This window comes from Triturus cristatus, chromosome 3_1 (genome assembly GCF_964204655.1).
Source record: "Triturus cristatus chromosome 3_1, aTriCri1.1, whole genome shotgun sequence".
Taxonomy (NCBI): Eukaryota; Metazoa; Chordata; class Amphibia; order Caudata; family Salamandridae; genus Triturus; species Triturus cristatus.
In genome coordinates this window covers 972,640,056-972,663,272 of record NC_140583.1, presented here as the reverse complement: position 1 = coordinate 972,663,272, position 23,217 = coordinate 972,640,056, and the positions used below count along the sequence as shown (strand labels likewise).

Genomic DNA, 23,217 nt, shown 5'->3' with positions numbered 1-23,217 from the left:
ACTCCCTCTGCAATAAACACAATAAGCATTTGCAATGCAGTAGGTCTCGCATTTGCGAGAGTTTCAGCTATTGGCATTGAAAATGACAATGCCTTTTATTGATGTGTTGTTTTTAAAACAGATAAATTAAAGGCATTGTTATTCACAAATGCGAGACCTATTAAGCAACGTGTAACTGGACTACGCCTCATGCAGCCTGCAGGCTGTGTTGTTGTCACGACCATAGAGCCAGTGAAAGTTAGGAGAAAATAAAACTATAGTTACGCACTGCTACAATTAAGACATTAGTAGGGAACGTGTTAATTATAGCAGTGCATAATTATAGTTTTCTTTTTTCCTAACTTTCACAATGCAGCCTTCAACTACCAAACAGTGAGGGAGGAGGAAGCAGTTGCCACGCTGGTATGCAGTCGTACATTGACAAAGATGAAAACAGGAATACAAGTACCTACCCCCCTCTTTCACACAATCTGCAGTGGCGTTGAGAGGAAACCCGATAATGGTGGGGAGGATGGGTTGGAGGAGGAAGCCGGGAGATGGGAATGATTTTACAACACAACCGTGTGTTGCAAAGCATTTAACTTGTGTCCCTGCTGTATTGTAGCGATTGGCAGTGGAAATGCGATAGTGCGTGCCCTACATTTTCATGTGTATTTGTGGCAAAGAAAATGGGTGCTTGTGATAATGTCGAAGCGGGTGCCCATGTGGTTAATCTTAAAGTGGGCACTGTGCAGAAACCTAAAGCGTGGCGCCCGGGTGCGGGACGGAGATGAGGGGCTGCGGGCCGCAGGCGACATTAGTGAGTTTTTGTTAATTTATTTCAGAAGCGCGCAAAACAAAAGAAATAAGTGGCTGCCATTCTCAAACCTGAAGGTGCCTCCTCCACATCTTAAAAGCCATTGCAGGAAAGTCGTGTCTGCAGTAGGACAAAATAATTTTAAAAAATAGTGCTCACATACTAAATAAACATACCGTATAACCACACAAGTAAAAAAGTCCGATCCTCTGGAGATTACAAATGCAGACAAGGCATTACTAAGGAGGAACTAACGAGACTATTAACAAATCAGAAGCAACCATTTAGAAAGGACAGTAAAAGGAGCCAATTGAAAAGATGGGCGGAGAGCGGGTGGAGCTTCAAGTCCATACCTGAGAACAGCATGCCTCGCAGAGCAGCGCATGCGCTGCCCAGGCTCGACCTAAAAAGCGCTATGACAGAGTCACTGCTAGCCTTGTCATAGTGCTTTTTTCCTAACTTTTATCTACTCAACTATAATAGACTCAACATGAGAACTGCTATTTGCTACGAAACAAGAACTCTCTGCGAGTTTAGCACTCGACATGGGCGACTTGGTAGATATGTGGCTGACTGCGCCCCAGCCCAACCAACTGTACAGAGGCTGAGGGTCCTAAATGTAATAAAGTACAAATTATTTTATTTGGGAAGACAAGTAAGACAGAGATTACTACAATCACTCACAATTTAAACTCTGACCTTGCCATTCCCATGCTATGATTTGATCCAAGAAGCGGTTTGATTCCTTCTAAGCACATAAAAAACAAACACACACTGAAAAAAGTTAAATCCAGTTAATGACCAACAGCTGTCAAACGCTGCACGCCAGCGCAATTTCCACAAGATCAAAGGGACGCTTTGACTGGCACAGTAATTTACTAGCCACTTGGATTGAGTAAAGAGATCAAAGTGCCAGACCCCTAAAAAACATGTTGAACTATTTCAACTTATGCTCCACGGACTTGTTTGCCTTCAGGGATTTATAATTTGCATTGATTGCATGCATTGCACATACAGGATATTCAGCGCCAATGACAAAATATTTTCCATTGACTACCCACTAACATTTGTTTGCCACTTTCACCCCCTTAATTCTCCTGCTGCCCCTCTCCCAAACGCCTTTCCTACCTCATTGTTGCCCGTTCCTTGTCTCACCCAGACAGCAATAAAAATAAGCATTTGAAAAGGCAATAAGTCTCGCCTATGCAAGAGCTATTGGCTTTGGCACCGTCATTTAGCCATGTTGGACAGCAGCATGGATCCTGTGCAGCATGGCTGGAAAACAAAGCGGCAGAAGAAGGCCAGTGCTTTTTTCACAGCGCTACAATGTATCACAGCGCTATTTGTTCATAACTTTTAGCCATGCTCAGCAGCCGCCCTGCAGTACAAAATGGCTATAAGAGATTGACAAGCCAGTAGCTCTCGCGTAGGCAAGACTATTGGCTTTGCCAATGCTTGTTTTGTTTATGGGCCTCTTTTATTGTCTAGTGGGCCAGATTTTACTATTGTATTCCCTGATAGTAACACAAACATTACTTGCAGCAGACCCATATCTTGCAAACAACCTATACAGCGGGTCTTCAAAAGTGCAAAACTACCCCGTTTTGCAAATGTCGGACACTTTTTAGCTGTCTGTTTCGGTAATGGAGGCCACATGTATTTTGGTGCCCCCGGCAGCATATTTTCTGCCCATGTCCTACCCTGTTTGCAAACCTAAATTGGAGGCTGGTGAAACTTGGGGGTTTGAAAGGCAGAATAAGAATTTCACCCCGAGCTCTAGAAACTAAGAGTTTGGCCTCATTGGTGCTTCTCTTTTTGCCCTACTGGCTAAGAGAAATTATAGGTAAAACTTTATAAAAATGTATTGTGGCAGGTTAACAAACATAGCAGATAATTATAGAATACGCAAAATATGCCTTGTGTTTGCACCCCACTGTATTTCCCTTTACCCACGTGTGCAGGTGTCCTAGTCCCACCATTAAAACAAAGGAACACAACTTTCAGATTCAATAGTTGCGGAGAACACGAATTACTGTTGCTGTTATTATTATGAGCGGATCTTAGTCATGAAGCTTTGTGCACATTTGAAAAAGAATAATTTTACATTGTGAAGTCAATAGCATAATAGACATTAAGGGTACACAGATCTATTCCATGAGCCTATGCCAATGTGGTCTCAATCATTCACAGGTTAAGTGTGATGACAAGTAGCACTATGTAAAACTTTGTTGATGATCACCAGCCCCCCCTCGGGTTTAAAGTAAGAAAGTAAAAGCTGCACAGTCCATAAAACTGGGGAGCTATCGGTAAGTTAGGGTGCCCAGGGGCGTAACAAAGGCCCCCGCGGTGCGGGGGAGGGGTTTCCAGGCTTCCCCATACTGGAGTAGGCCCCCTTAGCCCCCACTAATGTGAGTGTGAGGGAACCCTTCAGAACATCTTGCAGGAGGGCCCCGTTACATTTTGTTATGCCACTGAGGGTGCCATTCATAGGAGGCTGGGGACTGGGGTGCGCCCGGAGAAGACTGTGGGGCCACCTTTTGAGTTGCACCATAACACTGCAGCTGGACGAAGGAGATAATTTGAAAACATTAATCTATGAAAGATAACAACACTGAAGAACTGTTGTTAGAGGTAAGTAACCTTTTTCTTTTCAAGTCTTATTAACTAGCACCAGGATCAATAAGGCCTGTTGATGACACATAGCACAAATGGCCCTTTTCTTATCTATGGGGATCAAATGCGCACAGAGCAGTCTGCACACCTCCTAAGATGGCCGAACAATGTGGCCAACACTGGGTGTCGGTGCTCGGCCAGCACTGGTTCAGAGCTGCCTGAGCGGGAGACTCGAGGAGGGACCCTCTGCAGCTCTGTGTGCTAGAAGGGGAGATTAGGAAACTTGTGGTGACTTGAAAGCAAAGGGGCTCATCATGTTTTTGTTGCTCACCCGATCAGAGTGGACTGTGTACATCAATGGAATGTACTTGTAAAAACAGTTATTCAGCCGCCTGGGAAAGCATGATGTGAAGAAATACTGCATTCCTGGTGCTGAGTGTAGCAGCCCTGTGTGTCTGGTGGTGTAAGGTTTTTATGCTAAGGGGTATTCTAGACAGCTACCTGCAAATTTTCCTGGTGGGTGCATTTTGTGGAACATGAGGTTTTGGGACATAATGAGATGCTATGAAGAAAATCCTTGTTATAACGTAAAGTGACCATGGAAAGGGCAGAGGTGCACTTTCCTTGTACCATCTAATAATAATAAACTTTCCAGCCACTGGAATGCAGGAAAACACTTCCAATGTCTGGGGAGCTGTCAGACATCCACTTCTGCCCGCTTTAGTCACCCAGTATGTTTTCTCATGTTGCTGTGATCAGGAGGTTACAGATTCTTTCTTACTGAGCCTAAAGCACTCAAATTTTCCCTTTACACTTCCAACCCTTGAGCTACTCAGATGTCCTTCCTGAAGCGTTGGTCTAGCTGTGGCCTAGCAGCAGAAAGACTACCTATTCTAGACCCGTTCAAAGGTACCTAGCATAGCACTATGCACATGGATATGTCGTTTCTTTCTATGGCTTTGCATCCTCAGATTGCTTGCTATCTCAAAAAGCTTCCTCAATATTATTAAAATAGTGCATAAAAATGTTTACCTAGATCTAGAACTACTGATTGCTGTCTGTCCTTTTTTCTTCAAATTACCCTCTCCTTACTTTCCATCCTCTGTATGCCTCCTCTCCTAGATTACTGTGAACTCTAACTCACATGCATGTTTTTCTTAATTCCTATTCTTGTAGTTCAGTAAATTTCCATTTATTTCAAAGATCACAGCCTCTCCTACTTTGAAAATAACACGCCTGCAACCGAAACATACTTAAAATCCTCTAACCCATCAATATCACCAGCCATCTGCAATAACTCACATATGCATCCCCATTAATTATCAAACCTAACTCCTAATAAATTTCCAAGAGAAATTGGAGTACAGGCATCGATTGGTTTCCTTAACAGTAAAAGACTAGACCCAGTTACCAATAAATACTACATTAACCACTACCCACTGGGTTCTGGAGCATTTTGCTGCCTGTTGTAACATGCTTCAATCAGTAGCGAGGCAAGGATGCTAAGGGTCCTGGTGCAGGCAATGAAAACACCTCATTTGGCTGCTGTTGGGGAAGCAAGATACAGCATTTATCAGGGTTCAGTTGGCCCCTCAGGACACTGGTGCCACTGCACCTGCTGTACCAATGACACCTACAACCCTGGATTCAACGTCTTGTGGCGAAGTAAGCACCATATAAATGACACAGGTAACTTTCTTTCATTAAATGTATGTAATGGTTTTTTTTCAGCGCACAGTGCAAATCCCAGTGACCAACACTAACCAGTAACCACAGAAATAAATAGTGACCTTGGGTTCTGCAGCAGCACACTGCATGGCATAAAGTGTTTAAATGCCTTTTCAGGGGTAGTAAGCACTATATAAAATCCCTTAAAATACAATACACTGCTAGAAAGCAAAAGTGCTATCTATATGTTGGTAACACACTTTTTGGAGATACATCGTTTTGGAACACAGTAAGGCAGTGTAGCGAGCGAGTGTAGCAAGCAAACCCAAACCACTTAAAGAGGGTGTGGGGGGGGGGGTTCTCCCCCGGAAGAAAATTTTGAAATAAAAGTGGGCAAATGGTGTATTTTCAAGCAATTTTGAGACCATGAGGTTGAACACAGGCCCCTGCAGTGGATGCCTTCGTCCACTGAGCCACCAGACCCGGCATACACACATCTGTCTCTCTCTCTCTCTTGGTTTCAGTCTCCCTCCCTCTCTCTATCTCTTCCTACCTCTCTCTGTCTCCCTCCCTCCCTTCCTCTCTCTGTCTCCCTCCCTCTCTCTCTCTCTCCCTCCCTCCCCCTCTCTCTCTCTCCCTCTCTCTCTCTCCCTCCCTCTGTCTCACTCACTCTGTCTGTCTTCCTCCCTCTGTCTCACTCTTTCTCCCTCTGTCTGTCTCCCTCTGTCTCCCTCCCTCTGTCTCCCTCTCTCTCTGTCTCCCTCTGTTTCCGTCCCTCTGTCTCCCTCCCTCTGTCTCCATCCTTCAATCTCCCTCGCTCTGTCTCCCTCCCTCTCCCTCTCTCTCTCCCTCTGTCTCCCTCTCGCTCTCCCTCTTTCTCCCTCTGTCTGTCTCCCTCTGTCTGTCTCCCTCTCTCTGTCTCCTTCTCTCTGTCTCCCTCTCTCTGTCTCCCTCTCTCTGTCTCCCTCTCTCTCTGTCTCTCTCCCTCTGTCTCCCTCCCTCAGTCTATCTCCCTGTCCTTCCCTCTGTCTCCGCCTGACTCCCTCCCTCTGTCTCCCTCTGTCTCCCTCTGCCTCCCTCCCTGCCTCCCTTTCCCTCTGTCTCCCTCTTTCTGTCTCCCTCCCTCTCCCTCCCTCTGTCACCCTCTGTCTCCCTCTCTCTCGCTCCCTCTGTCTCCCTCCGTCTTCCTCTCAATCTCTGTCTCCCTCTCTGTCTCTCTGCCTCCCTCTGTCTCAGTCTCTGCCTCTATCTGTCTGTCCCTGTCTCTGCCTCTATCTGTCTGTCCCTGTCTGTCTGTCTGTCTGTCCCTGTATGTCTCTGTCTCCCTCTCTCTGTCTCCCTCTCCGTCTCTCTGTCTCTGTCCGTCTCTGCCTCTATCTGTCTGCCCCTGTCTCTGCCTCTATCTGTCTCAGTCTGTCTCTGTCTTTATCTCTGCCTCCCTCTCTCTGTCTCCCACCCCCTCTCTCTGTCTCCCTCCCGCTCTCTATCTCTCTCTCTCTCTCCCTCTCTCTCCCTCTCTCTCCCGCTCTCTCCCTCTGTCTCCCTTACTCGGTCTGCCTCCCTCTCTCTCTGTCTCCCTCTCTCTCTGTCTCCCTCTCTCTCTGTCTCCCTCCCTCTGTCTGTCTCCCTCTGCCTCCCTCTCTCTCTGTCTCCCACAGTTTCCCTCTCTCTCTGTCTCCCTCTCTCTCTGTCTCCCTCCCTCTGTCTCCCTTTATCTGTCTCCCTCCCTCTCTCTCTGTCTCCCGCTGTCTCTCTCTGTCTCCCTTCCTCTCCCTCCCTCCGTCACCCTCTGTCTCCCTCTCTCTCTTTCCCTCCATCTCCCTCTCTGTCTCTCTGCTTTTCTCTGTCTGTCTCATTATCTGCCTCTATCTGTCTGTCCCTGTCCCTGTCTGTCTGCCCCTGTCCCTATCTCTGCCTCTATCTGTCTCTCTCTGTCCCTGTCTCTATCTCTGTCTATCTCTGTCTCAGTCTTTGCCTCTATCTGTCTGTCCCTGTCTGTCCCTGTATGTCGCTGTCTCCCTCTCTCTGTCTCCCTCTCTGTCTCTCTGTCTCTGTCTGTCTCTGCATCTGTCTGCCCGTCTCTGCCTCTATCTGTCTCTGTCTCAGTCTGACTCTGTCTTTATCTCTGTCTGTCTCCCTCCCTCTCTCTGTCTCCCTCCCCCTCTCTCTGTCTCTCCCCTCTCTCTATCTCTTGTTCTCTCTCCCTCTCTCTCTCTCCCTCTCTCTCTCTCCCTCTCTCTCCCTCTGTCTCCCTTACTCTGTCTGCCTTCCTCTCTCTCTGTCTCCCTCTCTCTCTGTCTCCCTCCCTCTGTCTGTCTCCCTCTGTCTGTCTCCCTCTCTCCATCTCCCTCTGTCTACCCCGGACTCCCTCCCTCTCTCTCCCTCTGTCTCCCTCTCTCTCTGTCTCCCACAGTTTCCCTCTCTCTCTGTCTCCATCTGTCTCCCTCTGTCTGTCTCCCTCCCTCTATCTGTCTCCCTCCCTCCCTCTGTCTGTCTCCCTCCTCCATCTGTCTGTCGCCCTCTGTCTCCCTCTGTCTCCGTCCCTCTGTCTCCCTTCCTCTCTCCCTCCCTGTCTCCCTCTCTCTCTGTCTCCCTCTCTCTGTCTCCCTCCCTCTCCCTCCCTCCGTCACCCTCTGTCTCCCTCTCTCTCTTTCCCTCCATCTCCCTCTCTGTCTCTCTGCCTCTCTGTCTGTCTCAGTCTCTGCCTCTATCTGTCTGTCCCTGTCTCTGCCTCTATCTGTCTGTCTGTCCCTGTCCCTGTCTCTGTCTGTCCCTGTATGTCGCTGTCTCCCTCCCTGTTTCCCTCTCTGTCTCTGTCTGTCTCTGCATGTGTCTGTCTGCCCCTGTCCCTATCTCTGCCTCTATCTGACACTGTCTGTCCCTGTCTCTGTCTGGCTCTGTCTCTATCTATGTCTATCTCTGTCTCCCTCCATCTGTCTCCCTCCATCTGTCTCCCTCCCTCTGTCTCCCTCCCGCTGTCTGTCTCCCTCTATCTGTCACCCTCTGTCTCCCTCTCTCTGTCCCTCTGTCTCCCTCCCTCTGTCTGTCTCCCTCTGTCTCCCTCTAGCTGTCTTCCTCTCCCTCCCTCTGTCTATGCTGGACTCCCTCCCTCTGTCTCCCTCTCTCTGTCTCCCACTTTTCCCTCTCTCTCTGTCTCCCTCCCTCTGTCTCCCTCCCTCCCTCTGTCTCCCTCCCTCTGTCTCCCTCTCTCTCTGCCTCCCTCCCTCTGTCTCCCTCCCTCTGTCTCTCTTCCTCCCTCTATCTCCCTCTGTCTGTCTCCCTCTGTCTGTCTCCCTCTGTCTGTCACCCTCTGTCTGTCACCCTCTGTCACCTCACCCCAGCTTCCCGGGCACACACACAGCCACACCTGAGTACTTCGCAGGTCTTTAAAAGACCATTTACTGAGAGACGTTATGCAATAGATGAGGCATAGTGAGAACAAAGTGGTCAAAGGAATGCCTCTTAATTAGCAGCAGTTATGTGCTAAGTGCCTGTTAATACCAGTGTCATCCCGCGACACACCCACCATTGCAGGCGACACAGTACTGTGTCGGGACACACAGTTTGGAAAGCTCTGCTTTAGGGAATGTGGTGCTATGCCGATGATTCGGTGGAGATGGCCATCGCACACCAAGTGACCACGGACACTGATTCCAGCCCTGAACTTTTCACCAAGAAATTACTGGGGCACTGGATAGCTCTCTGTGAACAAGGATGGAGTGCTCCACTCCAGGGGTTCATTTTTATGAATTTAATGCATTTTGGTTCTTGTATTCCTGGTTCACTTCAGTTCATTCAATTGAACTAAAGCATCTGGAAACAAGTCATTGTAAAAGAAAAGCCTCGGCGTGGATCTTTGCATATTTATTGCCGTGGAGTCATCAGGTACCCTTATGCAACACAATCTGGGGTGCTGATTTGCACAGTCCCGGGGTGACATCCCTGGGCCTGGCAGCTCTAGGGCGACACTTCTGAGATACCACTCCCTCACTCAGTGATAAGGAGCAGTCCTGAAAGACCAGACTGATAGTGTATGGTTGGGAACTTGTAGGGGAGGGGCACTATTTTCCTGTACATTAAACCCTGCCGTTCAGATTCCAGGCTCAGGTTCACTCTCAGTAATGCGTGTGTTTCTATATGTACCATACATGCCCAGAGACGTTTTAATGCATGGGCAAAGTGGGCTCTGGCCCAAGGCCCCAGTTTTTCAGGGGGCCCCCTGATAGAGTCATCTCTGTCCTGCAGAGTATTGCCTTATTGACCTTGAATATTTCTTAAACAGCTTGTTTTAAATACTGTTTTCCTTTAATTTACTTTTAATGTGGTTGGTGTGTAAGAGTCCAGTACAGACATTCTGCAGAGAAACGTGCTTGTTTCATGCAACATCCACAAAAGTTTCTTGTAGATCAAAAAAGGGCCTCACACATGAGAAATAGGAGGATGTCATAGAGATTGTTTGCATTAATATTGGTGAGCTGCTGCTGTGTTACAATATTGAAAACACCCATCACTATCCCTCAAAATGAGATGAAAACACATTTAGAATTTTGACGAGTGTTTCTGTCAGAGACCTAGCCAAAGAAGGCATGAAAGAGCTGAAATGATATCATGAATTTAAAGCTGGTCTGAACGGGGGCCCCTGAAATACGTTTGGCCGAGGGCCCCCAAAATCCTTAAGATGTCCCTGTACATGCCAACATTTTAGAAGAGGAAAGTGGGAGTGTATTTTTGTAAAAAAAATAATCGGGAGAATGTGTTTACCCCACTGGCTTATGTCGAAGCAGAGGCAATTTCAGGCGGGAGACAAAATGTAGCCATTTTTGCCTTCAAAAATCGGGAGTGTGGTCAATGGCATGTACGGAGAGTACCCCCCCCCCCCCCCCCCTTCCCATTTGCCGTGGCTCCTGCAGACCCACCTCTCCCTTTACATTTCCATACTGCCAATAAACCCTAATCAGGTGGTGGGAGATTCCTGATTGATTTTTTAACCCGAAAAAGGCTTTTCTTTCAGGAGCCTCCCTAATATTGCCTTCGCTCCATTAGTCAATGAGTAAAATCATGCAATCCCCCGATTTTATTTTTAGAGTTTCCCCCTCACTTACTTGCCTACTCTAAAATGTTGCCACGTAAGCATTTTATCCATGAACATCTCAGCCCCGCATTGTATGTCTGGACGGCGAGTGGGCTCTATATCGATTCCCCCTGCACTCCAGCCCCGGGGCTCTCTGTCCGGGCGCGCTTTTCAGTCACCCGAGCCGCGCTCTGTAAACAACGGAATCACAACTCACAAGCAAAAGTGGTAACAGCATCAGGGCTAGGGAGGGGCGCTGTGTGATGGTGGGAGGAGGAAGCGAACAGACAGAAGGGGGCGGGAAATGGCGGGAAAGTGCGATAAAGGGGCACGAAGACTCGTGCCGAGAAATACAGCGGCGAAGGAATGGGAGCGAGGAATGGGAAGAGAGGCACTGCCTCTCACGATCACCATACTTGCCTTTATCCCGCCCTGTCCCGCCTTCCCCATTTCCTCTCTTCCTCCCCTCCCACGGCCCCTCTTCCCGGAGCTACCATTCCTAGCTCTCCCTTCTTCCCTTCCTCGCGCGCTTCCTCCTCCCATTTTTCAGTCTGCCCTATCCTAATTCCCTTCTATTCCCCCTCCCCTGCCTCTTCCCTAAACCTCTTGCTTTACTCCCCCTGTAGGACGGAATCGTTTGGCAGGCGCTTGTTTGTGCCCGAAGGAAGTCTGGTTTGCGGTGGGGTAGGGTGCAGAGAGGCTGTCCCCACACAACCTGTCCTCCACAACAGACATTTCTGCTGGCATGGCAGCCCCGCCGCTTCATCGCTGCCAAGGAGATTGGGTGCCAGTGGGTTGGCGAAGGGGAGGCAACGGGCGCAGGACTGGCCATGTTGGGTATTGTTTAGGACTGCAGCCCTGCATTATGTGTGGCTCTGGGGTTCATTGCACGGAGAGAGAGGAAACTCGGAAATAATTCTCTCACAAGAGCCCCCCAGCCCTGTTGTGTCTAGAGAAGTTCCTTGCCAGCCAGAGATCTGGGAGTGGAATGTTATGTAGCAGTCACTTTCGCTGATTTAATACAGATATGACTCCAGGTTTACTATTTATTTTGTAAGCATTTCCATTTGTGATAAACCATAATTATGTTGCTTTTTCTAAACAATATGAAGCTTTAAGTAGTACATTTCTAAATCTGTTTCAACAATTAAGGTACACTTGCATTTAGGTGCTTCAAGGGTCTTAGTGCAAAAAAATCAAGAAAAAAGCAAATGAGAAAAGGAGGAAAATGGAGTAAAGGGAAAAACAAGAGATGGGATAAGAAAGAGTAGAAAAAAAAGAAAATATGAAAGAAACAAAGAAGGAGAAACATTGAGGAAAGGAGAGTAGTGGAGAAAAAGAACGAGGAATGTACAATAAGTGAATACAACAAGAAAACAAGTCAGAAAGAATAACGTAGGAGAAACGATGAAGACATGGAAAGAAGATAAGGCTGAAAACAAGTAGAAAAAGAATGAAGACGAGAAAAAACCGAAGGAAAAAAGCAGAGAAAGAAAGGGAGGGCCAAAAAAGAAAGGAACTAGAGCTGGAGAGAAATCAGGATAGAGGAGAGGAAGGAAAATACATGGAGAAATGAGAAATACTGGAAGAGGAGAAAAATGAAAGAACAAAAGAAAGAATTATTGAGAAAAGAGAGACATCTGAAAAGGAAAGAAGTAGAGAAAAAGAAAAAAGCAGAGAAAAATCGAAATCAAGAGAATGACAGAAGATAAAGAAAAAAGTAGAACAGAAACAACGAATGGGGAAATGAAGGAAAAAGAAAAAAAGTAGGGGTAGAAATAAGACAAAAGAAAAAAGTAGAGAAAGAGAGTAAGAGTAAAAAAAAGACCAGAAGAAACTGAAACTGAAAAGAATGCACAACAAGAAATAGGAAAAGAAAGAATTAGTAGTGTATGAAGGAAGAGAGAAAGAAGGAGAATGAATAAAGGAAAGCAAAAAAGAGGGGATAAAAGACATCGAGAAAGGAGAGAAGGATGTTGAAAGCAAGGAAAAAAGAAAGCAAACAAAGGAGAGGCAAGAAAGAAAAGAGAAAAAGAAGTTAAGAAAAATAATATGCTGAAGAAGAGGGAAGGCTGCATTATCCTGCTTTGTCAGCTTTGGGGCCCTCCCAGAAACGGTCACAGTGTTTTAAAAAGCTGCCTTATCAGGTGGGCACCTCTATATTCTCAATCCTGCAGACAGGCCAGATGGCCAGCTACTCATTGGCAGCTCGCCATCGACTGGTTGGGGACCGATGCTATAGATTATATAGAACGACTCGACCAGTAAAGTAGGCCCAGGCGAAACTTAAATTAAGCCAGCATAATTCACATATTTTCAGTAATTTTGCGTTATGCTTGTTAAATGAAATTCTTGAAAGTGTTCCATTATGCCATGTCATGTAATTACACCATTATATATGGCAAAAGGATAGCGCAGGAACAAATCAAATAACTAGAACGTAAGTTTCTGTTCGCTTTTTTTTTAGCGCAAAGTACAGTTTCACGTCAAACATTGACACAAGGACACCTTTTGCCCTAAAATATAGCACTTCATGATAGATTTGCATTTTTTACAATTTTGCAAATTTTCCTGAAATGTTGCACAATTACACTAAAGAAAAAATTGCAAATTTCGAACACCCCTACAATAAAGTGACTACAGAAAGGCATGTAGAAACATGCATAGTGGAAACCAACATAAGTAATAAATACATGGATGGGAAAAGGAGAGAGCTAGAGCAGTGTTAGAATAAGTGAGTGTTGAGTCTCGACTTGAACTACATCATCAGGGATTGAACTAAATCATCAGGGATTAAGTGTGGCAAATTATTGCTGGGCTGGGGATTCCAAAGGTGGGGGAGTCTCCACAGAGAATCATCGGGTGTGGCTGTTCTTTTCATCTGTTTTGGGTTTAATCAGGAGATGTTCATCTGCTGAAGGTAGATTGTCAACCAGGGTGTATTGCTCAATTTTTTTTCTGCGGGTATTTGAAGGGTATACCTTTGACACACTGGCAGGTAAGGAAGATAATCTTGTGTCTCAATGGACTAATGTATCCACAGCAGGAATGTGTGCCTCAGTGGCGGCCGGCAGTGCTCGCGGGTGGGGAGGGCGGGCACGAGGGGTCGCGGAGATGGGATTCATGGAGGGTGTCATGAGGGTATCGCGGGGAAATAAAAAATATATATATTAAACGTGCCTTTCCGCCGGGTCCCGTGTCTTCTCTGCTCCTGCTCTCCTGCCTCCAACAGGAACAGGAGGCAGGCAGCGTGGCTCCCTCCCCTAAGCCAATCACAATGCTGAAAGCAGCATTGTGATTGGTCGGAACGGCGCCCAGCCAGGGTCTAGTGAGTGCAATGCAGCCTGCATGGAGAAGAGCAGAGTGCACATGACTGGTTAGGGCGGCCCAAGAGGGCCGACCAAACAGTCTTTGCGCACTCAGGAGTGGACAAACCACTCCTCCACTGCCTTACTCAAAGAGCAGAGCTTCCCCGCCCACCCGCCCGCAATGCGCAAAGCAAACCTAAAATGGTATTAACTTAAAAGTTATTACCATTTTATGTTTCTGCTTCTCACACTGCGAGAAAGCAGTGGGGAGGCGCTCCTCCACTGTAGGGGAGGAGCAGCCCCTGGTGTGCCTTATCTCATAGTCACAGGTTCAATTCCTGGAGGGTCTGTTCAGGCATTTCAGAAGCCTGAGGAGGTTGGTAAAGTGAACACCATACAGCTCTAATTCAATGCCAAGATGCCCTTGGGGTGAATGAGTGCTTTACAAATATGTTAGATTATGAATATTATATGGTCCTTAACCGGGCATGACGATAGAATTTTGAGTAATGGTGTGTGAAATTTGCGTAAATTAGAAAAAAAAGAACACATAGTTACACAAAATACAAAATAGGCATTTGTCAATTTTAGATGTGAAAGACAGTTCACATAATAAAATATCACAAAAACAAGAATGCCGCAAACAGCAGTCACTAGATTTCTAGTCATTCACGTTGATTCCGATTGCTCGCTCTAAATTTTGCCATGAACGGTGCATAATTACGCAACGTGAGTTATAGTTTAATTTCTGGAATTTTGTGTAACGTGCATAACGCAGTGGAAATTACGCTCTGACCTACTTTTGAGATGTGGTGGTACAGGATTTCTTTTTTTTTAGAAGAAAGATCAAACTCGTTGATGCACTTTGAGCCCTCTGAAGCTCACTGATTTGGTATGATGCAGGCCATGTTGCAAAGTGTTACAGTAGTCAAGCCTTAAGTTGGCCAGGACTCCAACAATCATCACGTGATATTGATAGGCGGGAGAGGCTCTGCAGTCTGATTTGGGGGAATGATGTTTTACCATAGCAAATTCATGCTGAGATTAGCATCCCAAATCACTTCCAATTCAGCACTTTAATTTTGATAAGAACGATTTTTAAAGAAGTGGAAGGTGGGACTAATATTCAATGATATTTAAGGCCTCGCCCGGAGGAAGATCTTTCCCCTACCTCGCTGCGAAGACCTGGAACTCTCTACCTCCAGCTCTTAGGCAGTCACCTTTACTGGCTCAATTCAGGAAGGACCTCAAGCCAGGGCCTAACGTGGAACCGAAACCGACCCTGGCAAACTGCTCGCTGAGCTGTTTGCTAGGGCCGGTTTCAGCCGATTTTGCTATAGCGGCCCACAGTAACCAAAATGGCCCACAGGAGCCCAAAGCCGGCCCCCACCCTGGCGGCCCACTGCGGAAACGCCCGGTGCCCGCTACTGCCAGTTCGGCCCTGCCTCAAGCTCTTCGATTTAACTGCAGCCCCCCCCCCCACCCCCGCGACTTGGGACCTTAACGGGTGATTAGCTGCGCCCTATACGGACCCTGATTGATTGATTGAAAGATTTTGGGGAGGTGTGCTGGACCTAGCATCCGAACTTTCTCTTTGAAGTCTTTTATTCCTAGGCAAGTTTTAGGCTTTGATGCTGGTGAGGCAATCACTTTTTTAATTTGAAATTGGTTAGGGAGGAAGTTCCTTTAATGCTCATCCCTGTGTTAGTTTATTAAAGGTTCTAAAAATATGTTGAAGAGGAGGCGAGGGATAACTGGAGGGCCTATAGTCCTCCTCATTTGACGCTGTGCACAAGGGCGGATGAACAGCTCAGTCTCGCTGTTTCCGGAGGAAGTGAACTCTCTGGAGGCCTTGCTAGAGGTGTTGACCACCATTGGGAGCCTGTGGAGCAGAGGGTTGTGGTCTGATTTGTCAAATGCACCTGATAGGTCAAACAGTGACAGGAGGTCATCCCACGGGTTGGACAGGGCAGTTTCAGGGTGTTTTGGCTTATAGCCAGGTTGGTGTTTGTCGAGAGGGTTGTTTGAGTCCATATGCAACTGATTTCAATAATGTTCTAGATCCATTAATTCTTTCAATAGGGCAGTAGCTGTTTAGATGTGAGGAACCTCCCGCCTTTAATAGAGGGGTGAAGTCTAAGTGTTTAAGGGTGTCGTGAACCCTGCTGTCAATGAGGCTGCCGATTACAAATGTAATCACTTGGTACACAGGAATCTCTGCATGGGAGCAGGGCACCAGAGAGTTACAGAGAAGGTACGTCACCCGAGTGTTACAGAGAATACACTTCCAAGTCGCATTGGTAATTGTGGCTTGAATGATACAGAGAAGGTCCTTCCGTGTTGCAAAAATCACTTCGTGTGACATCCGATTTCACTTTAACGGATGTGGTGCATCCGAGTGACGTTTGAAGAAAGGGCCAATCCAGAGATCTTTAGAGAGGGTCCCTGCTACTGACATCAGGGCGTACGGATCACAGACGGAGAGCTGCGGCCAGTCGAGCTTGTTTGTAACAGGGAAGTTCTCTACATGTAGGGTGACCAGGCGTCCGCCGCGTCCCGGATTTGCCAGGAAGGTCCCCGTTTTCCACCAGCTGTCCGGACAGATTTCGAGAAATTTAGCTCATGTCCCGGTTTTTGGAGCGGTCGACTAAAAACGGGGGAGGTGTTTTTTTGATGTTTTACAAAGCGGGGATAGTTAGCAGTTGTTCCAAGAAAGCTATTTAATTTACAGGCAAGCTACTGGGTTTAAAAATGGCATCTTATGTATGTTCTTACGGCCAGTTTTGTAATTATCTGCGGATGAGCGCTGTCATTCTGTGCGCTCGCTTGACATAAAATTATAGTCCTTCTTCTATTTTTGTGAAATGTCCCGTTGTTTTGCTTAAAAATTCTGGTCACCCTATCTACATGGGTATTAGGACTGGGGATGGTTCCTCGTGAAGTGCTACTAGGAAGACCCCTCCCAGGACCATCAGGGCTTTGGAGTTTCAGAGAAGGTCCCTCCTGATGTATCAGGGCTTGACTGGTACACAGAAGGGCCACCTGGGAGATTCTCTGGCACTGAAGGCTACAGAGAAGGTACCCTAGTGGCCTTTGGCATTTGGAAGGTCCCTAGCTAGAGTATTGCAGAGATGCCTAACTCAAGAGAGTGTGATTTGACAAATCACCGAAGGCCATGGGGGGAAATGGAGACAGCAGATATCTGTGCTGCTGTTTGTGAAATCTTGGACCCGGCCCACTTTGTCAGTGCCTCCTCCCGACCCCATCTCTAGTTACTATCCCGTCCAGGCCCCACCACTTCCTGAACCTCTCTCGGAAAACTCTCAAGCCTTTTTACTACATCCCAGCTCTAATTGCAGCCACATGACATCCTGCCTACCCTCCCACCATCCCTAACCCATTACCACACCTTTCCTGCCTCTATCACTCCCTTCCCATGCCTCTGTTTCTCTTTTTAACCATTGCCCGTAGCCAGGACTGTTAAAATTATGCGATTCTGCAGCCGCAGCTTTTTTAGCATAGGTATGGGTTGCAGCATTTGTCACATAATACATCACCTGCTGCATAATCTGCGGATTTTAACAACAACAAAAATTCCAGCTCAAACAGATCAAAAGTGACTAAAAATGTGACTCCCTGTTTGCGTGAAATGGATGCCCCTTTGCAAAGGTTAACTGGTCATCATCTTTCAGTTGTGTATTTCTGCATATGGATGTTAAACTGGCACTAATAATATGAACTTTGCCCTGACAGTATCACTATATGTAAAAAAATAAAAAATAATGAAGCAACACTATAAAAAAGAGCCACATTTTGCCCCATAATTTGCATTTTCTTGCTGCATAATTTAGTCAGACCTGATGTATAATTTGGTGCTCGACTGCCGCATAATTCCAGTTGCCCTGCCATTATCACATTGCCTCCCCTCCCGATCAACCTTACCCCACTCTTGTGTCTGCCTCCTTGAGCACTAAAGGCAGCAACCTTCGGGTGTTTAAAGTTTTATCGTGTGCAGTCTCTCAGTGGCCCCTGGCTTGCCCCGGACGACCCCTGGCACTGCCTTTGTGGCCTCTGGCTTCAGTAAAGGCAAAGCAATGCCAAGAACAGAAGGTAAACAGTTGCTGTGATGTGCACTGCTTACTCTCTGCTGCTCCACCTGTGACATCGGGTATTAAACACTTAACTCTGCAAAGCAAACACGCACAGCAGTTCAAAGTATACTCTGCCTAATAAAATTAGGAAAGTAAATAATAAAAAAAAAAAAATTAAACAAGATGTTGCAGATTTTCATTCTTACAAACTCATAGAAAATGATGTGTTTGAATAGAAATTTTACCTTTGTGCTTTAGTGAGTGATAATAAACATGTACACACTGCTATTGTTTTGTAACTATTTTTTTTTCATCTTGTACATTTTATGCTTGGGTTAGACACTAGAAGCAGTGCTTTTTTTGTAAAACAATTAAGAGTGCCAGGACTGTCGTCAGGGGTCCACTGCACCTTGCACCACCCATTGCTCATGCCAGCGCTGCCAATGAGAGAACCAAAACAACCACTAATCATCATCCTCGGGCATGTGTGACAGTTCAGACTGTTCCCATTCCCGGAACCTAAACCATTAGCGGAATTAGCCACCTTAAATGTATATTGAATGGTATTGAATGAATAAACAACTGTTGTGCTAATCTCTAAATAAGACAAACAGCGCCACCATGTGGCACACTGTCATAAGTGCTGGTGTTGACAATTAAGTGCCTGTGCCGAGCACCACCGACCAGGAGCCATTCAATCACAAAAGTTTGTGGTATACTTAATTTGGCTTCCTGGTGCTGTTTTTTGTGTGTGGGTGTGTGTGTGTGTGTGTGGGCGGGGGGGGGGGGGTTGGCACTATATATTCTCCTCTAAAAAAAAACACATTGTTGCTATCATATCAGCACCCTATTTAAAATGTAGGTGGTAAATAAAAGGGACATTTATCTATGTCAGCAGCTGTTGTGTTATTACATACTGTGCTTAAGAAGCTCCTAACTTCTGCATTGCCAGTTATTGTGATGTCATCAGCATTAAGTTCACATGACATCACTATCTGGGACGATTCAGTGTCAAATATCATGTGCTGTCATTTCCTGTGATGTCATTGGATCAAAGAGTGGGCATGTGATATCATTTCTGCTGCCCCTAGCATTTTAGAGGATTGACGCCCATGACACCGCCTCTTTTAGGGCGCAACAGATTGAAATGATCCTGAAAAGTGAAGGCAGTTTGATCTGTTTTTATTTTATCCACGGGACTCCAGAATAATACACATCGTTGGTAGGAGGAGTTTTCCTTCCTAAATAAAGAGGGCATTATCAGCCATAGTCCCGCACTAGCAGAAGGGATTTAAAGAACCTTCGTACATGTATTTATTTATTTTTACCAGAAATGCAAGAACACTGAGCCGACTTTGACGGAGCTATGCATTAAAAATTGTTGCATTTTAAAAAGTGACGTTTTACCAGAAGGGGGAGGTCGCCGGGCTGGAGGCGACACCACACGAGGGCGTTTCCGCCAGAGGAGGGAGACAGCGCCCGACACGGGAACCGCTGCAAGACAGAACAGACTGTGCCAAGTCAGAAGCGATGCACCACAACAGACGAGTGAGGAGACGGACCAGGGACACTGCGCGTTAAAAAAAAGATTACTGCGCCATAGGAAGGTAGACCAGTCAGTCAGGTTAAATACATCAAAGAAAGAGTATACGACGCCAGATTAAAGATGCTGCGCAAAACAAATTCGCGCTTTCGACTGAGGCAACAACTGCCCTCATTAATTGTGCGTCTTTTTTTGCTGATTGTGCAGAAGTGAAGGCGTTGATGCCTCCTACCGCCAGACTTTGCCACTCGTTTGCGCGTGCAACGACGCTAACAAGAAGATAGACGTTTTAGCACCATCTGTGGCTGCAGCTTGCACAGTTAAAAAGTGGAGTAGTAAATATAGGATAACCAGGCGTCCCGAATTTCAACATCTGTCCCGGCATATTTGGCTCACGTCCCGGATTTTAGAGAGAGTTAAATGAAAACAGTGAGCGGCATTTTTTTTAGGTGTTCCAAAGCAGGGCTAGTTAGTAGCTGTTATAAATAAGAACTTTTATTAACAGGTATGATGCTGGTTTAAAAAAAAATACATTTTATTTATTTGCTTAGTGCCCCTTCTGTGTTTCCATGTTGTTGAGAGCTGTTATTCTTTGCCACTTCGTTGATGTCAAATGGTAGTTCTTCCTTTATTTTTGCGAAATGTCCCGGTTTTGGGGTCACAAGATCTGGTCACCCTAAGCAAATGACAGTTTTTTACGATCACGCACAAAGCGAAAGACCCTGAAACTTGGCGATGCGCATTAAAACGCATCCTTATTCCGGAGCAAATACAACCACTGTGCTCAATTTATTCATGTATGAATTAATATTATTTTACATTGTTGCACAATTCATGTGCCACCTGCCACGGTTCTTCCGTCTCTGCAGAAGCAGGAAAAGACACAACGGAGAAAGTAGTGCAACTTACTCTGAGGGAGCAGATGAGGGCCACCAGCCCGAGGGGGAAGCAGCAGCAGAGCATGTTGAAGATGGAGAGGGCGAGGTAGGAGGGGAAGCTGCGCTGGGACTGCTCCATGATGCCGGGAGATGCTGGGCGGCTGCGGTCCTCGGAGTTAGCGGTCCTGGCGGTCTTGGGTCCTGCGCGCCGGGGGGTCCTCGAAGTTAGTTCGACCTGCGCGTGCAGAGCGGTGGGACTTGTCAGGCAGTCAGTCGGTCTCGAGTGTGCACGAGCAGGGCTGGTCCTCCCGGAGTCTTTGAACTGGGAGGGGCAATAAGGGTGGAGGGACCCCCCTCTTAGAGCACAGGGGATGTATTAGCCTGCGAACAGCCCCCTCTCATGCTGCCCCTCAGACTTTAGGAATTCGTCTTCTTTCCCAGCTCTCACGGAAAACAACATCTGAGATCACTCATTTTTTAGGGGGAGGGGGCGGGGCGGGGCGGAGGGCGTTGGCGCAGGAAAAGGGGGAAAAGCTGTATTCTGCCTTTTGAATATCTGATTTGGACTTGGGGGTATTTCACCTGGGAGCGAAGAAAACAATGTTGTAAAAGTTGACCAATGCCTGAATACACAGCACGAATTATCAAAGAAGGGATGCACACCTTTTCATACTGTTTATATCGAAGTTTGTCCAATGTTCAATCTGCATTGCGTGCAGCTTGGATAGGTGCCATGCCCAACAGACACCTGCGTTAGATACAATTTCAAATGTGGGGTGAGTTTACACCCCAACCAAACGCACAGCTGAACTCGCCTGTCTAGGCCATTATTCTGTTTTCCAAATCATCCGTATTTTTGCCATAGTAATCAACTCTTCAACCACTTTTAACCGATCATTTTAATCCACTTATTTCACCATTTTGTTTCCACACGCGGAATGGATTTGCAAATTTACAAGTTTTCACGTGCTTAAGCTGGGCCATCCGAACCTCTTGCATAAAACACGAAAGAAGCAATTTCGTCTGAGGCAGTGTCGTTTATTTTTAAAAAAATACCCAATGCATTTCGGGCCGCTGGTGCCCTTCTTCAGGGGTTACTGAAAGAACAAGTAAAATAACCAATATTACCGTTAACATTTACGACAACATCAATGCTGCTACATTAATGTACAATCAAACTTGAGGCTCATGTGATTTAACGTGCTTTACGTTGATTCATACATTAAAACTAAACATCTTTGAACTTCTCATCCTTATTCGAACTAATTAAAAATGACGGGATTCTAACATATTGACGCGCTCGATTTTCCCCATGCTACTCTCTAGACAAAGCATCTATATAATCCCCAGTCCCTTATACGGAAGTACCTGTTGTTAAAACATTGCATATTTCTGTAAAGCGCAATAGCGCTGTTCATTTTCATTACGTTCCGTACCTGCTACTGCCAATTCAAAACAACCATCTTCGTTTCTTGACTAGCGAATCATCATGACCATGATGTTAACACCCCTTATTTAAACCAGTACCCTCCTCCCTCATTGGTCTAGTGCATGCTTATTTCCCGCCAATGAAAGTCTATAAAACCCTTTGTAATCGAAAAACTACTTATCCCACAACCCATTACGGTTGTAGGAACATACTCCAAATATCAGAATCACATGTCTTTTTTTCAAAAAACCTCCAAAAAGTTGTATTTTGTATGGAAAAACATATATCATTTGTTGGTCGTTCAAGTATTCCAGTTCATATTGTTCAACACCATCTTCTGAGACGAACCACGATGTCTCGCCAGCCGTGTGGAATCGCACAATGTCCATACTCCATCTTTACTTAAGTTTTTAATTATAACTTTTCTTACGGGTGCTTTCCCAGGATAGGGCATCAATTTCAACAAGAATTATCAAAGAAGGGATGCACACCTTTTCATACTGTTTATATCGAAGTTTGTCCAATGTTCAATCTGCATTGCGTGCAGCTTGGATAGGTGCCATGCCCAACAGACACCTGCGTTAGATACAATTTCAAATGTGGGGTGAGTTTACACCCCAACCAAACGCACAGCTGAACTCGCCTGTCTAGGCCATTATTCTGTTTTCCAAATCATCCGTATTTTTGCCATAGTAATCAACTCTTCAACCACTTTTAACCGATCATTTTAATCCACTTATTTCACCATTTTGTTTCCACACGCGGAATGGATTTGCAAATTTACAAGTTTTCACGTGCTTAAGCTGGGCCATCCGAACCTCTTGCATAAAACACGAAAGAAGCAATTTCGTCTGAGGCAGTGTCGTTTATTTTTTAAAAAATACCCAATGCATTTCGGGCCGCTGGTGCCCTTCTTCAGGGGTTACTGAAAGAACAAGTAAAATAACCAATATTACCGTTAACATTTACGACAACATCAATGCTGCTACATTAATGTACAATCAAACTTGAGGCTCATGTGATTTAACGTGCTTTACGTTGATTCATACATTAAAACTAAACATCTTTGAACTTCTCATCCTTATTCGAACTAATTAAAAATGACGGGATTCTAACATATTGACGCGCTCGATTTTCCCCATGCTACTCTCTAGACAAAGCATCTATATAATCCCCAGTCCCTTATACGGAAGTACCTGTTGTTAAAACATTGCATATTTCTGTAAAGCGCAATAGCGCTGTTCATTTTCATTACGTTCCGTACCTGCTACTGCCAATTCAAAACAACCATCTTCGTTTCTTGACTAGCGAATCATCATGACCATGATGTTAACACCCCTTATTTAAACCAGTACCCTCCTCCCTCATTGGTCTAGTGCATGCTTATTTCCCGCCAATGAAAGTCTATAAAACCCTTTGTAATCGAAAAACTACTTATCCCACAACCCATTACGGTTGTAGGAACATACTCCAAATATCAGAATCACATGTCTTTTTTTCAAAAAACCTCCAAAAAGTTGTATTTTGTATGGAAAAACATATATCATTTGTTGGTCGTTCAAGTATTCCAGTTCATATTGTTCAACACCATCTTCTGAGACGAACCACGATGTCTCGCCAGCCGTGTGGAATCGCACAATGTATCTAACGCAGGTGTCTGTTGGGCATGGCACCTATCCAAGCTGCACGCAATGCAGATTGAACATTGGACAAACTTCGATATAAACAGTATGAAAAGGTGTGCATCCCTTCTTTGATAATTCTTGTTGAAATTGATGCCCTATCCTGGGAAAGCACCCGTAAGAAAAGTTATAATTAAA

The 23,217-nt window shown here is 45.8% G+C and overlaps 1 long non-coding RNA gene across 1 annotated transcript in view; it reads right to left on the bottom strand.

Moving 5' to 3' along the window:
* Window positions 1-20,391, bottom strand: part of LOC146861342 (uncharacterized) — a 117,535-nt gene extending 97,144 nt beyond the window's left edge. The window contains exon 1 of the long non-coding RNA XR_014978948.1: window positions 20,000-20,391. This is a non-coding gene — a long non-coding RNA (uncharacterized LOC146861342). The remainder of the gene's footprint in view (window positions 1-19,999) is intronic.
* Between the last annotated feature and the right edge of the window lie 2,826 nt (window positions 20,392-23,217).